The sequence below is a fragment of the Netta rufina genome (assembly GCF_964035555.1).
Source record: "Netta rufina genome assembly, chromosome: 2".
Lineage (NCBI taxonomy): Eukaryota > Metazoa > Chordata > Aves > Anseriformes > Anatidae > Netta > Netta rufina.
In genome coordinates, this window is record NC_140124.1 from 44,711,124 (window position 1) to 44,726,602 (window position 15,479).

The window sequence follows — 15,479 nt, forward strand, 5'->3', positions numbered from 1 at the left end:
ACAGGATAGGATAGTTGGACTGGACTTAGGAAGATCATTGAGTCCAACTGCCTGACCAAGAGACACAGCTGTTGTTCCATGACAACTTTTTTTCCCTTTGTGTGGGCTGTTTTTCATTTGTTGTCTGCTGCCAGCTCAGAGCTGGTTTCTGTGGGTTTGTTATTGAACAAAGTTGTTGTGGTGTGCCATGTGCATGCTTCGGTGTCTTTCCCCAGAAGTTCACATAACTTTTATTAAAACCTTGTTCATCGGAATTAGCTAGGGTTTTATAAACAGCCTAGTTTTATAAGAAAACTAACTTTATACTTATTTTCATAGTCTCACAAAAACATTGTTCAGTAATACAGAATTTCTCCTTCACCAATCTTTTGAAAGAGTAATAGAATTAATGCTCTTTCTGTGTCCATTGAGAGGGGCAGACACTCCTAATTAATTACACTTTTTAGCCACTTGTGCACAATTATTTTGAAGTTTTTCAGTAACATCATTTATTGAATACTTTAATTATTAGCTTAGTTTACAGAAGAGAAAATTTAAAGTTCTTTCTAATAGTCTTGCAGTTGCTACGCTTCTGCTATGTGTGGGAGAATTTCAATTCAGTTATTTAATAAGTAAACTAATTGCTCTAGATGAAATAAATGGAACATTTATGACTTGTCAGATAGAATGAAAGCAAAGGAAATCAAGCCCTTTTTATAGTTATGATTTCAGCTATTACTACAGGTTTCATTGATACTAAGAACACTCTTAGAGTAAGCTTGGCCTAAGCAACTTCCTCAGTTATGCTGTGAATCAAGAGCAGATCTACAGAGAAAGTTGGAGAAACACTGGAATTTTGCTGCTTGAGTGGAATAGCTGTAAAAGACAAATAACAAGTTACATAAAACACAATACCCCATTTCAGCTATCTGAATTGACAAAGATCTTCTACAGAGCCACTTGCTAAAACTTTTTGTACTTGGCACTCAAAGATGCCCATTTTCTGCTGGTGCTGGGCAGTGACTACTGCCATGAATTTTAAAGAGATTGGTCAATATCAGTTTTTTCAATGTTCTGCTTTAGGAGACAGGGACTGAGAACTAGCTCTCTGAGAGCAAGAGACCATGCTGCAGTGCAGCCCCCTGGAGGAAAGGGCAGAAGATCCAGGCAAGGCTTCTCCAAGACATTTCTTACTTGGCTCTTCCTTGCAGCTGAGCTGTTTTCCCAGAAGCCTGAGTGGCTGAGATGCGGACACCAGCTCCAACTCCAAGCGAGGACAGCTGTTGGCATGGGAGAAACTGCAGAATTGCTGGAATGTAGCATTTCCATCAGATGGGACATTTACTGGCATGGACAGATCATAGCACAAAAATGTGGAGGGAATATATAAAACATAGCATAACATTTCCTAAGAAAGACTGGGAAGTATTTCTGCCAACTGGCAACTAAACTTGACTTTAATTCTCTCTCACATTGTGTTCTGAGACTAATGATGAAGAGACATCAACTATTAAGGTCATTCGTATGTGGTGTTAGCATTACTGGTTCCATAGCATACAAAAACTGGTTGCAAATGTGATATAACTCATGCAGGTGTATTTTTTGGAGTGACATACAGTAAAAGGGACATCATTAGCAACTACCATTGAATTTAGCTCAGTGAAACTGTATGCAAAATGAAATTTCACTCTGCAAGTCGCAAGACTGAAAACTGTCTTCTCTGCTGTCTGTGACATTTCACCTTCTCCAGCCCAACCCTTGGCATTGGCATGGCCCTTCCTAATTCAGTATCCTGCTCTTGAAGCCTGTGGCACATTTATGTCACCTTTGGCTCTCCAAGAACTGAGAGGGAAGGTGAAGAGCAGATTAGAGGGTATCGTTTCACAACTGCAGTGCTAATGCATGCTGGTTGAGGCACTGAAGCATTCCCAGTCTCCCAGTCATGAACATTCATGAGGTAATCTCTGCGTGAAAGAGCTGCACAACATCTTTTGGACCCCAGTCACGCTGTAAAAGGTTGCATACCTTTTTAGGGCTACTACTTAATTAACAAAAATTGAAATTAATATTAAAAAAAATATGGTGAAACGTGCTGCAGTGTGCATTTTGTGAAGTCAGGCTTTAAACTTTTTTTAATTATTAGAGATCAAGAGACAGAAACTGATTATCTAACCTTCTCTAGAGTGCTCATGTATCTAGAAATTGCAGACTTTCATTGGAGCTATGTTGTATTCAGCAAGCAATGAACTTCTACAAAAATATCAAAGATACGGTTTTCTGAACAGAGAAAAATGAAAAGAGTTCAGATATGTAAAAATCTCTTTTAGTGATGTTTTCAGCTTGTGCTTTTTTGCACTCAGTTCCTAAAGGATAAAGTGAAAGCCAAATGATAATGTGGACAAAAACTTTAAAGTCCTGTGATTCTAAGCTTGCAACATTATTCACTACTCTGATGCTTATCAAACATTAACCATCAATGATGCAACCAGTTTTTCCACTAGCTTTCTGAAGTCACGGATTTGTCTTACCCACTAAATATAAATTATTAAAATAAAAGCATAGTTTTAAAGCTTTCAGAATGTTAAATGTTAACTGTGAAAGCTGAATGGTGCTGAAGAGGATTGTTTCCTGTGCAAGGGAGTAAGAGAGGCTAACAGTAAGGGATGAAGGAAGAACACAGGGTTTAATTCTTTTTCTTTCTTTTTCTTTTTCTTTTTCTTTTTCTTTTTCTTTTTCTTTTTCTTTTTCTTTTTCTTTTTCTTTTTCTTTTTCTTTTTCTTTTTCTTTTTCTTTTTCTTTTTCTTTTTCTTTTTCTTTTTTATTTCTTTTTCTTTTTCTTTTTTTTTCTTTTTTTTCTTTTTCTTTTTCTTTTTCTTTTTCTTTTTCTTTTTCTTTTTCTTTTTCTTTTTCTTTTTCTTTCTCTTTCTCTTTTCCCTTTCCCTTTCCCTTTCCCTTTCCCTTTCCCTTTCCCTTTCCCTTTCCCTTTCCCTTTCCCTTTCCCTTTCCCTTCTTTCCCTTTTCCTTTTCCTTTTTTCCTTTTCCTTTTCCTTTTCCTTTTCCTTTTCCCTTTTTTCCTTTTCCCTTTTTTCCTTTTCCTTTTCCTTTTCCTTTTCCTTTTCCTTTTCCTTTTCCTTTTCCTTTTCTTTTCCCTTTCCATTTCCTTTTCCCTTTTTTCCTTTTCCTTTTCCTTTTCCTTTTTTCCTTTTCCTTTTCCTTTTCCTTTTCCTTTTCCTTTTCCTTTTCCTTTTCCTTTTCCTTTTCCTTTTCCTTTTCCTTTTCCCTTTTTTCCCTTTTTTCCCCTTTTTTCCTTTTCCTTTTCCTTTTCCTTTTCCTTTTCCTTTTCCTTTTCCTTTTCCTTTTCCTTTTCCTTTTCTTTTTCCTTTTCCTGCTTCATAGTATATATAGTATTTATATAATAGGCAAATCTAAACTTAATTAGTACTAGAGAAAATTTTAAATGGTGGTGGATTTTGAACTTAAATAATTAACTTACTTCTCAGGATGAGCTGGAAAGCATTTTTTGACAGTTGACCACTGTGTCAACTGTTTTCTTTCTGCCTTCTGTGCCCAAGTGAGAGATGTCAGCTCTGGAAGGTACCAGCCTGCCACCACAGGAGTGGCTTTTCCTCCAGATGTGTATGGAAGCTTGTCTTCCATCACAAATTTCCTACAGAAGCCCCAGGCAGAGCAGCTAACAATATACTTAGTGCTCTATGATTCTTGTTGTAAAGGAACACATTTTCCTAATCTGCACATTACCACCTAAACTTCATGAATGATGAAAATGTTTAACATGGGGCAGTCATGTTGTTTAGCTTGATGATTTAAGCATACAGGCAAGACAAAGATGGAAGTTTGTTGGACAAGGCAGGTCTCTCACTTTAGTTTTAAACTATGGTGAGAGGTTTGAGGGGTCCCATCTAATACATATAGACAAAGTTGTAAAGACAGACAGCACTACTTTGTCAGCCTCTTTTCCTGAGCGTCTTCCTCTCTGAGAGCAGTACTTCCCTGTATCCTTCAAGTTTCTTTTCAGTTTCCATAGACGTCAATTAAATCAATAGCTTTTGTGAACATACCAATTTTTTAGTTTATTTACCTGCAGGGGAAAAACTTTTCATATTACTTTCAGTAAAGTCAGCATCTTTGTCCCAAGAAGGCAGTTGTGGTTCTTATTTAAATAAAATAATGGGTAATACTGTTTTCTGTTATTGTGATGGACCATGCCTACAACTGAAAATCAGTCTCTTTTGTCTCAAGCCGTATATATATCCATCAGTTCTTATATAAAATATCTGGACACATAAAGCATGTATTATCTGTCACTTTTTGACATGATGTTTGTGTTTCTGAGTATTACAGAATCAGAAAATCAGAGAATGGGTTGGGTTGGAAGGGACCTTAAGGCTCACTTCGTTCCAACCCCCTACCATGGGCAGGGACACCTCCCACCAGATCAGGTAGCCCAAAGCCCCATCCAGCCTGGCCTTGAACACCTCCAGGGATGGGGCATCCACAATCTCTCTGGGCAGCCTGCTCCAGTTCCTCACCACCTTCTGAGTGAAGAATTTCTTTCTAATCTCTAATCTAAACCTACCTTCTTTTAGTTTAAAGCCATTACCCCTTGTCCTATCACTCTATGTCCCTGTAAAAACTCTCACCTCACACCCCCTCATTACGGAGAAAAAGGCCAAAGGTTTCCTAAACCACATTGCATTGTGACACTATGACCTGTGAGTTCCTGAGAACATCCAGACCTCCACCCAGTCCTGATTCTTTAACTATCTGTATTTTCCACTGGTATGTGGAGGACTTTACTTCGTAGACAGGGCCAGCAGTGAATCATCACTCACAGAGACATTTTAAGAGCCATTTCCCGTAGACGGCTGGAAGCACAACACAGCCCACGTGGAAATAGCCTTTGTTTGGCATAGTAGCCTGGCAACTCTTCAAATTCAGTGTAGTACAAATAGAAAACTTCTCTCTTAAGTGGGATATTTCCTTCTCCTTTTATACTGGCTATCAAAAGCAGCTCCAACATTCAGGACATCACTGGTTCCTTTGGTTGTTAGTTTATTAACATAAGCACTCATTGTTTGAATGTTCGACAATGAATATCAGCTAAAAATGCTCACACAAACCAAGCCTCAGAGTGCATATCACTCATGCAGATGGAGCTGGTACCCCCAGGACACTGATCCTGAGGATCCACTTGCTACTAGACATTTGCACTGGCCATATGGGACTGTCAAAGGGCGAGCGAGTCCTGCTGATCACTCCTTGGCTCTCCAGTTAGTGAATCTGCTTGTGGAGGGGAACTGGGGAATCTCACTTGGTATGATATTGCCACCGATGCACCGTCATGGTAGCAATTGGTACCTGCTGTTCTTAGACCCCCAGCAACCCCATAAGAGAAGGGGAGACTTCACTGAGAGACTGGGCAAGGCAGACAACTGTTTAATGCCCTCCATCTCCAAGGCAGCTATGCCAAAAGCCCACTTGTTCCTTTTTGGGGCCTTTGAAATATCCTCTCCTGAGGCAATCTATGCCAAGGATGCACGGAACCTCCAGGCACTGTGAGGTGCTTTTGACACTCCTTCCCAGCTGGGCTCACTTCAGCCTCCAATACCATTAGCTGTTGGGATCCCCGTGTCACTCCATAAATACTGGAGGTGGGTTCTGCCCCTTGGTAGCCTCAGGGCACACTATACACCAGTGCCCACTAGAGCCTTATACTCCTGTGGGTCTGATGTGCCAGGCCATCAAATCCACGCAGTCAGATAAACCCGGTTGTCCCTTCCCTCCACCTGGCTGGAGGTGTGTACCGAATGGCTGGAGGTGTGTACCTGTCTGGTGGACACCTGGAAACTGGGTCACTTGGTGGCAGCGAGGCTTGGAAGAGACTCAGGTCTCTTCCGATCAGGAAAGGCTCTGCCTGGCCTTGCATCTTTTTGCTTTTTCTATAAACCCGGGTTCCCCATTCAGACATATTCAGGATAAGGGGCTGACATGGCCCTTGAATGGGGGAACACCCTGACTACCACAACTTTACAATTAATTACTGCTCCTTCTTCCTTCTTCTCCTCTGTTTTGGGATTTATTGATCATCTGCAGACACCTACAGCTGTTCTAACCCTCAGCAGCATTTCTCCAATGCGTGGTTCCTTCTGGCTTCCCACAAATGGCAGTTTCTCAAGAACAGCGCTGGCATGGGCTCCTCTCCATAGGCCGCACTTCCAAGAATCAGATCCTGTGGGGCCACTTCACAGGCTGCAGCTTCCTTCTAGTCAAATCTTCTTGCTCTGCTGTTGGCACCTCTACAGGCTGACAGGAACCTCATGCAGTCCAACAAGGGGAAGCACAATGTCCTGCCCCTGGGAAGGATCGACCAGAGGTTGCAGGGCAAGCTGGGAGTGTCCAGCTGGAAAACAGCTCTGCACAAAAGGCCCTGGGCCAGCAATGCTCTCCAAAGTGCCCTAGGAGGTGACTTTGACAAGGAAGGTGAGGAATGGTAAGAAGGGCTTCTACAGATAAACTGGTGAGAAAAGTGAGATTAAAGGCAGTGCACACACCCAGCCCACAGGAAAAAAAAATAAGGAAAAATAAGACAGGAGAACTAGTGACAACAGACATGGAGAAGTCAGAGGTACTCAACAACATTTTGGCCTCAGTTTTAACTGGCAATCACTCTTCCCCAGTCTGCATTAGGAGAAACGTTACCAGAATCTCGAGGTGATCCTTCTCCTTTCCTGAGACTACGATAGACCACACCTGAAGGACCATGTCCAGTCCTGAGCTCCCCCATCCAAAGCCATACTGAAGAGAGTCTAGTGAACAGCAGACGAGCTGGTGGAAGGCCTGGAGAATTTCTCCAAAAAGGAAGGACTAAGAGAGCTCCGACTCTTTATCAGGGAAGACATAAGGCTGGAGAGATCTTAGCAACATCTTGACATCCCCAAAGGGAGGATGCAAAGAAGATGGAGCCAGGCTCTTGTCAGCAGTGCCCAGTGGCCATACAGCTCTAGGTGGCCCTGCTTCAGCAGGGCCTTGGAGCAGATGACCTCCAGAGGTCCCTTCCATCCCCAACCCTTCTAGGAGCTTCCTTCTGGGTAAAAAACAGGGCCCTTTTATACCACTGACACCGAAGATGGCATAGGACACCACCACATAACCAATGAGGCGCTGCTCATTTCTATCATCCTCCTGAGACAGCCAAGAGGTGGCAATGCTCCTGATTTTCTCTAAACAACACTAGGTTTCTCATGCATATTCCCACTGTCCCTGGCCAATTTCCACTTTCCCAGCTGATAAGTTGTTCCTCAGTTTCTCGTTGTGTCCCCATCAATGGTGAAACACAAAACGCAATGCAACTTTCCAAGACTCCTTTAGGAGAATTAAAAAGCAGGTATTCTTTATTAACAACACTGGGTATGTGGGGGATAATTCCACCAAACAAGTACACCTAAGCAAGACAAGAAGTACTTATTTATGGTAAGGTGATATCCATATTGTGCAGTTCACAAGAAAGGGCAGGATTTATGGTAATGGATTATCAGACCTAATTATCATATTGTCCCTCCTGCTGTCGCTGGTGTAGTAACCTCTGGTGGTTGCACTTTGGGGGCTTTCTGATGCAGGTTCATAGTCTTCTTCATATTGTACTTCTTTCTGTTTTGCATATGCTCAGTCATGGTTTAACTGCACTTTCGATCTTATACAAACTCAGATAACTTAATTAAGTTCTACTTTATGTACCATGTTCTTTTCAGCCTGGATTTGGTGGGTAGAGCTGAATTTTCTTATCATGTGGGGCTGATACTAAGCAATTTAAATATTTGTGGCTGCTCCCATCCCCAACACTTTTCCATTCCCATGACAACTCTTCACCCCCCAAATGACTTCTCACCCCCACGTCTCCCTTGGGGACACACCACCTGCAGCTGCTCCCCATCAGGAGCAGACATCCCAAAACCAATTAATGGCGGGGACAGCAGGAGACGGCAGTGTTCAGCCTCCTTCCCCCCCCCCCCAACCCCCCTCCTGCTGAGCGATGCGGGAAGAAGTGCAGGCAGAGGCTGTGCAGGGTGGAAGAGTGGTAATTTATTCTTCCTGGGGGAACCGTGGCTGCCACCCCCAGCCCGTCCCCAGGTGAGGCCCGGCCGCCTGCTCAGGCGGGGGGCCCGGCCTGCCGGCCCGCGTGGTCCCCGTGTCCCGGCTCCTCCTGCCGCACCCTGTGCAGCCAGGATGTGTCCCCGACGTCGGCGTCCTGCGGGGAGCGTGGCAGTCTGCGCCCGACCTGCCCCGCGTGCCAGGAGAAGCTTCTCTCAAGGCTGCGCTCCGTGGAGGGGCTGCGCGCCCTGCGCCGGGGCGAGACGCTGCGGGAGCGGTAGATGGAGGGGCTCCTCTGCCCCTGCCCCCGCTGCTGCTGCTGCTGCCGCCGCCCCAGCCGCGCGTTCCGCTGGAATCTTCCACGGGGTCTTCGGGCCAGGCGCACCACTGCTACGATGGGCCCGCGGCACATCGGGCAGGTGTTTCTTGCCTCCGCCCAGACGTGGATGCACTCCAGGCAAAAGGAGTGCCTGCAGGGGTCCACACGAGCTGCGCTGGACAGCGGGCCCAGGCAGATGGGGCACATCTCATCCCCGGGGATCTCCTCAGGCTGGTCCTGCCGCCAGCTCATGGTTCCTGCAGCTTCCGCGACGTGGAACCGGTCGTCCTGTGGGGGAGGCTGCCCTGGTGCTGGGCGCTCAGCAGCTGCCCGGGGTCTTCAGCACCTCGATGTCTCGCGGGTTGCCGGCAGGACCTCAACGCCTCACGTGCCACCAGGAGGACTACTGCAGAGAGAAGCAGGAAGAAAATGTTGTATCAGCAAGCAGACATTAGCTTTCTAGGTTCTACCAAGTTGTCTAGAGTACTGTAGCTGTCAGCAGTCTGTGTATGGATTGCAAACACAGACTACGCTTAGGACAGATGAGGTACATGGATGTCTATAGGTGTGAGAGCATTACCGAAGGCCCTTGATGTCTTGCGCGCAACAACAATGGCTTCGCGTATGCCTATAGCAATAGCTCCGCCTCTCTCTCTCCTTCCAGCCGTGGAGACTTGAGCACTCGCCTACCACCAGCCGGACTGGCCACAGGCGCCCTGCGCAGGGCTTTTATAGGCAGCCCCCTTCTGTGAGGACACCCCAGATCCTGCTGATGTCACCTATGGCCTCACAGAAGGGGGCTGCCTATAAAAGCCCTGCGCGGGGCGCCTGCGGCCAGTCCGGCTGGTGGTAGGCGAGAGCTTGAGTCTTCCCAGCTGGAAAGAGAGAGACAGGCGGAGCTGGTGCTAGAGGCATTTGCGAAGCCAATCTTGTTGTACGCAAGCCATCATCAAGGGCCTTCGGTAATGCTCTCCAATCTACAGACATCCATGTGCCTCATCTGTCCTCAGCGTAGTCTTGCCAAGTATAACCGATCATAAGCATATTTGCTGCTCTAACAGCCATGTTAGCAATCCATACACAGAACAGTTACTGCTACAGTACTCTAGACAACTTGGTAGAACCTAGAAAGCTAATGTCTGCTTGCTGATACAACATTTTCTTCCTGCTTCTCTCTGCAGTAGTCCTCCTGGTGGCAACGCTGCTGGCACGTGAGGTGTCAAGTTCCTGCCGACGACCCGCGAGACATCGAGGTGCTGAAGACCCCGGGCAACTGCTGAGCGCCCAGCACCAGGGCAGCCTCCCCCACAGGACGACCATCTGCACATCGCGGAAGCTGCCGGAACCATGAGCTGGCGGCAGGACCAGCCTGAAGAGATCCCCGGGGATGAGATGTGCCCCATCTGCCTGGGCCCGCTGTCCAGCGCAGCTCGTGTGAACCCCTGCAGGCACTCCTTTTGCCTGGAGTGCATCCACGTCTGGGCGGAGGCAAGAAACACCTGCCCGATGTGCCGCGGGCCCATCGTAGCAGTGGTGCGCCTGGCCCGAAGACCCCGTGGAAGATTCCAGCGGAACGCGCGGCTGGGGCGGCGGCAGCAGCAGCAGCAGCGGGGGCAGGGGCAGAGGAGCCCCTCCATCTACCGCTCCCGCAGCGTCTCGCCCCGGCGCAGGGCGCGCAGCCCCTCCACGGAGCGCAGCCTTGAGAGAAGCTTCTCCTGGCACGCGGGGCAGGTCGGGCGCAGACTGCCACGCTCCCCGCAGGACGCCGACGTCGGGGACACATCCTGGCTGCACAGGGTGCGGCAGGAGGAGCCGGGACACGGGGACCACGCGGGCCGGCAGGCCGGGCCCCCCGCCTGAGCAGGCGGCCGGGCCTCACCTGGGGACGGGCTGGGGGTGGCAGCCACGATTCCCCCAGGAAGAATAAATTACCACTCTTCCACCCTGCAAAGCCTCTGCCTGCACTTCTTCCCGCATCGCTTGGCAGCAGGGGCTGAATGTAGCCCTCTCCCGCTGTCCCCGCCATGAATTGGTTTGGGGATGTCTGCTCCTGATGGGGAGCCGCTGTGGGTGGCAGGTCCCTGAGGGAGATGTGGGGGTGAGAAGTCATTTGGGGGGTGAAGAGTTGTCATGGGAATGGGAAAGTGTTGGGGATGGGAGCAGCCACAAAGGTGACCTGGCCCGACTGGAAAAAAGGCTGACAGGAAAAGTCTCCTAAAAACCTTGCAGCAGAGAATGCCTGCCAGCTGCGGAACCAGGCCTGGCAACCTGCAGCATCCTCAAGGATGGGACTTAGGAAGGTCCATATGGAACGACCTCAAGAGGTCTCTTCCTTCCCATCCCTTCTGTGAGCCTCCTTCTGAGTAAAAAACAGGCCCTTCTTGTACCACTGACACAGAAGATGGCATAGGATGCCACCACTTCACATAACCAATGAGGCGCTGCTCATTTCCATCGTCTTTCTGAAACAGCCATGAGGTGGGAAAGTTTCTTGATTGTCTCTAAACAACCCTAGATTTCTCAGTCATGTTCCCACTGTCTCTGGCCATTTTCCACCTTTCCAGAGGATAAGTTTTTCCTCAGTTTCTTGTTGTGTCCTCATCAACAGAGAAATGCAAAAAGTGATGTAACTTTCTAACTGCATCACCCATCTCTCTCTCTCTGTCTCTCTCTCTCTCTTTCTTTCTTATACTGTCCTTATCTCAGCCCATGAGTTCTTGCACTTTTTTCTTCAGTTTTCTCCCCCCATCCCACTGTTAAAGGAGTGAACAGGTAGCTGCATGGTGGTTCACTGTCTTTCAGGTTAATCCATAATACCTCTTCTGAAATCAGAAGTTAGATTATCTATTAGTATTGTGTAAACATCTTTTCACCACCGTTTACTAAAAAGCGAAAAAAGAATAAAAGATTAAAACCTTTTATGGGAAATGGTAGCAGTTAAATATAATCTACCCAGCATTCCTAATATTACAGTCATGCCCTATCATTAAAGGTAAATAGCTGTTCAGATTTTTTTTTTTTTTTTAATAATAATTATCATTTGATTAATGGATGACTAGTTACATACTTTCCAGTATCCCCCCCAAAAACAAAACAAAACAAAACAAAACAAAACAAAACAAAACAAAACAAAACAAAACCAACAACTGTGCAGAATGTATTTACACCTCAGAAGATCTGGCTTTTCTTCATGGAAAAGTATGTTTAAAAAAACCACTTACTTGACTTTCCGACTACCACATTTTTTTCACCTTCCTCACTGAGTATGCACAGAGTACTTTGCCTTGAGATGAAGAATCTGCTGGCTTTGTTCATCACCCTCTTTATCTAGACATACACGTCTATGCCCCAGCATACTGCTATTTTATTATCGTTTTTAATGCAATTGTTAACAGGAAAAAAATCTTTGCTCAACATCTTTGCACTAAACACACTCAGTATTTAGTGCACGGCATGTCTGTGCATAGTAGCTGAAGCTGATTTGGATGTGAACAGTTGAAGTTGGAGATGGGAGGTGGGGTGAGCAGTGAGGTTATGTGTGAGGTAAAGCGTGATGTAAGGAGAGGTGAGGTGAAGTGTAAGTGATAAGGTGAGGGCTGAGAAGAAGTCTGAGTTGAGGTGTGAAGTGTGAGGCAAGGTTTAAGGAGTGAGTGCTTAGGTGAGGTATGAAAGATGAGGTGAGTATGAAGGTGAGTTAAGTATGAGGTATGAGGTCAGGTTTTGGGGTGAGGTGAAGAATGAGAGGTGAGCTGAAGTGTGAAGTGCAAGGTATGGAAGTGTGAGGTGTGAGGTGAGGTATGAAGTGCGGTGTGAGCTAAGGAGAGGGCAGACGAGGCAAGGCTGGCTGTTTTCCAGAGTGCAGCCTTCCCTGGGAATAGGGTGCAGGAGATTGGTAGCTGCCATGAGCCTGCCTTGCAGCCCCTGCCCACAGATATGCCGGGAGGCTGTGTAGTTGCCAGTCATGCCCTGTTTATACAGTTCCTGTCAACATGATTTCCTGTGGCACTTTCTGCTGAATTTCCTATGCTGGCAGTCTACCTGCTAGCCCGTTACTCCATGTTTTCCATCTAACATTTATCTCTCACAATCTTGGAAAATGTTAACTACATAACAGCCTCATGTGCAAGAGAGAGTGACGTAGGTGTAAGCAGGCAAGGCAGCAAGATAGAGGTTATATCTTAGTCCCTCTCTCCTTCATTTTTATGTTGCTAAGCGGAATTACACTTGCTGGAATATCTGGTTAGCTCTGGCCTCGTACAATCGACTGCAGAGATTTCCCTATGTGCACGCATCCCTTTTCTAGATATGTGGTCACTGGCAAATTTAGCTGAGGTTCAGACTTTTTTTCAAAGTCTCATTTCTTGACAGTTGCAGTATCTATATGATGTAGACTATAGTAGACTATATGATGGCTCTAGAAGAGAAAGGCAATGCAGCAAACTAAATTCTCTGTGTTTCGGTCCCTACAGTTATTGTCCTCCTAGTTGAGAGCTCTGTTATGGAACAATCATCTCTCTCCTATGTGAAAAATAAAAATAAAAATTAAAAAAAATAAAACAGAAAATTCTGTGCTGTAGTTAAGTAGTGTAATATTTAATTCTAATTAATTAATGTTAACTTGTTTTGTTAACTTTCATAATTGAGGGAGTTCTATCAAATGTGTACACTGATTCTAAATAAAACATGCTCTATCACACAGACATTTTTGCAACCACCAGGCATTCACGTATGGTGGAAAGAATGTCCCTTAAGTAAATGAAACATTACTTCATATACAGTCCTGATGTTTCCAGCCCTTGTGGATAAACACTTTGAGTGGTCACTCATTAATGAATGTTGCTTCTCATCTGCCTTTTTCAGGAGCTATCAACACTGATGCTGGAGGCCTCTAACAGCTGACTAAATGGGCAGCTCATGTTTTTGGAGTGCTAGTTCACCTAAAGTTTTTGAGCAGCCATAGCTTTATTTTGCCCTCTGACTCTTTGCTTCTCGTGAAGGAAAGACTCTTTGAGTATTTACATGCTCATTACCTTGTACCCTGCACAGCATCTCTTCTCCCCTGGCTCTTCTTTCCTTACAAACATTCAGATAAGTCCAAGGTGCATCACAGATAGGTTTGCAGGTGCACCAACATGACAGCTATACCCAGATTCCATTTCTAACACCACCAGGCCAGACGGTGGCCTTCTGCCTTGCCAGGGCAGCTTACAGCCTCCCGCACCTGCCAGCACAAAATCTGAGAGCTGGTGTTTTGCTTAATGCTGTGATCTTCTGCAGGAACTTAGTGGTCGTAGAAGGAACTGCTCCTCACAGCCTCAATTCAGAAACATAACAACCTTTGCAGCTCTAAAAGACAAAATACAAAACATTTTTTTGTGGAGTAGTGCTTTGAAGTGTGGCTGATGAAGTAGGAAAAAAATGGTGGTGGTGCTGTCATGTCTCTCTTTTTAGCCTTCCCACTCTCAACAGAGAGTAAACATGAAGGCTTTCCACTTTCCACAATGCTCTCACAAAATATTGTGCCAGGGTCAGCACTTACCCTGCCTGGGAGCATACTGTAGGTACACTGAAAAAAAAAAACAAACAGCTACTCACACGAGGACCTATCTCAGAATTCAATTCAGTGGCTGCTTTCTCTGACTAGATTTTCACACTCAAAACAATACTGAGTGGAATCAGCGCTTCTTTTTGGCCTATGAAGCATATTCGTACATTTGAAAGAATGCTCTCTCTTATCCTCTGTTCTATGCAGCAAGGCTTACTGCATACTGAACCATTAGGTTTGTGTTGAAACTTGAAGCCCAGAACAGCTGTTTTTCATGTAGCTTTTGTATCTGTGGAATCGTAGGACAGTGAAAATGACCATTTTGGGTCATTTGCTTTGCTGATTAGATCTCTCCTAAACTAGTTCTCCTCAATCATGCAAGTTTTAAAGTATTATCCCATCATTTACTTGTTTTATGGTATCCTTCTTTCCTCCTGGGCCCCAAACCAGGGCAAATAGTACACTCTTAACTCTTCTATAAAGGTAGGTTACATGAACTGCTTCAAAAATAGCTGGACTAGAATAAAAACAACATGAAGGAACAATGTTAAATCAGAAGCAGAGAGACATTTTGCAAGTTTTGTGGTTACAAAATTTGTAGTCTGAAAGATCAACCTCTAAAAATCTGAGTGAACTACACAAGGAACAACGCTATGAAGAAGCCCCAATATCTGATATTGGAAGACAATTGTTCACCATAAAGCATCCGAGGAAAACATTGGGCCACCTTTCAAATCTAATTTTATGACAAATAATGCATAACAACGAATGAAGCTGTTAGTGAGTGATATGAGGGAAATACTAGGAGAAAAATGATTTCCTCCTCATCATTCTTAGACACAGAGACCATGTCTATTTAAGTACCCCTTTGTTTCAAATGTTGTTTGCCCAACATTTTGCTGAAACGTGCACAGGCATATAAAAATACTAGGATAAAGCTGAAATCTTTTTGTCATAGGCACCCTTCTTTCCTTTGAGAAAGATGTTTCCGTTCAGATCAATCATTATTTCGTAAAACCTGCTGACTCAGCCAAAGACCAAGCTGGGTGAGTTAGCTGGACTGCAGCAGGCAGTAACAAGCAGAGGTGCTAACTTGAAAACAGTGAACATGTATGAATTTTTCTTCTTGAAATATTGTTTAACAGTACTAAGACACGGTGGGAGTTTTGATCTATATAACCCCTTTGGAGCTGCTCTATAGCTTCTAGTTGTTTGGATTTTTGTAGAGTCTTAGTGGAATAGTTAGTGATTTTATACATGCACACCCCACTCTAGTAAGACAAAGACTCTGATTTCAAGTGGTTAACAATTATGCAATATAATATATGAATGTTCCCTTTGGTAAACATACAAAAAAGGGAAGAACAAAGTGTTCCCATACTGCAGTATCTTCTCTTATTTCATTCAGCAAACTGCTACCAGATAGGAAGTAATAAAAATTCCTTCCTCACTTCAGTACATAGCTGCTGCTGTGACAAGAAGCTACTTGACTTTGTGTTTTCTGTGAGACACAATTTCTTCTGTGTA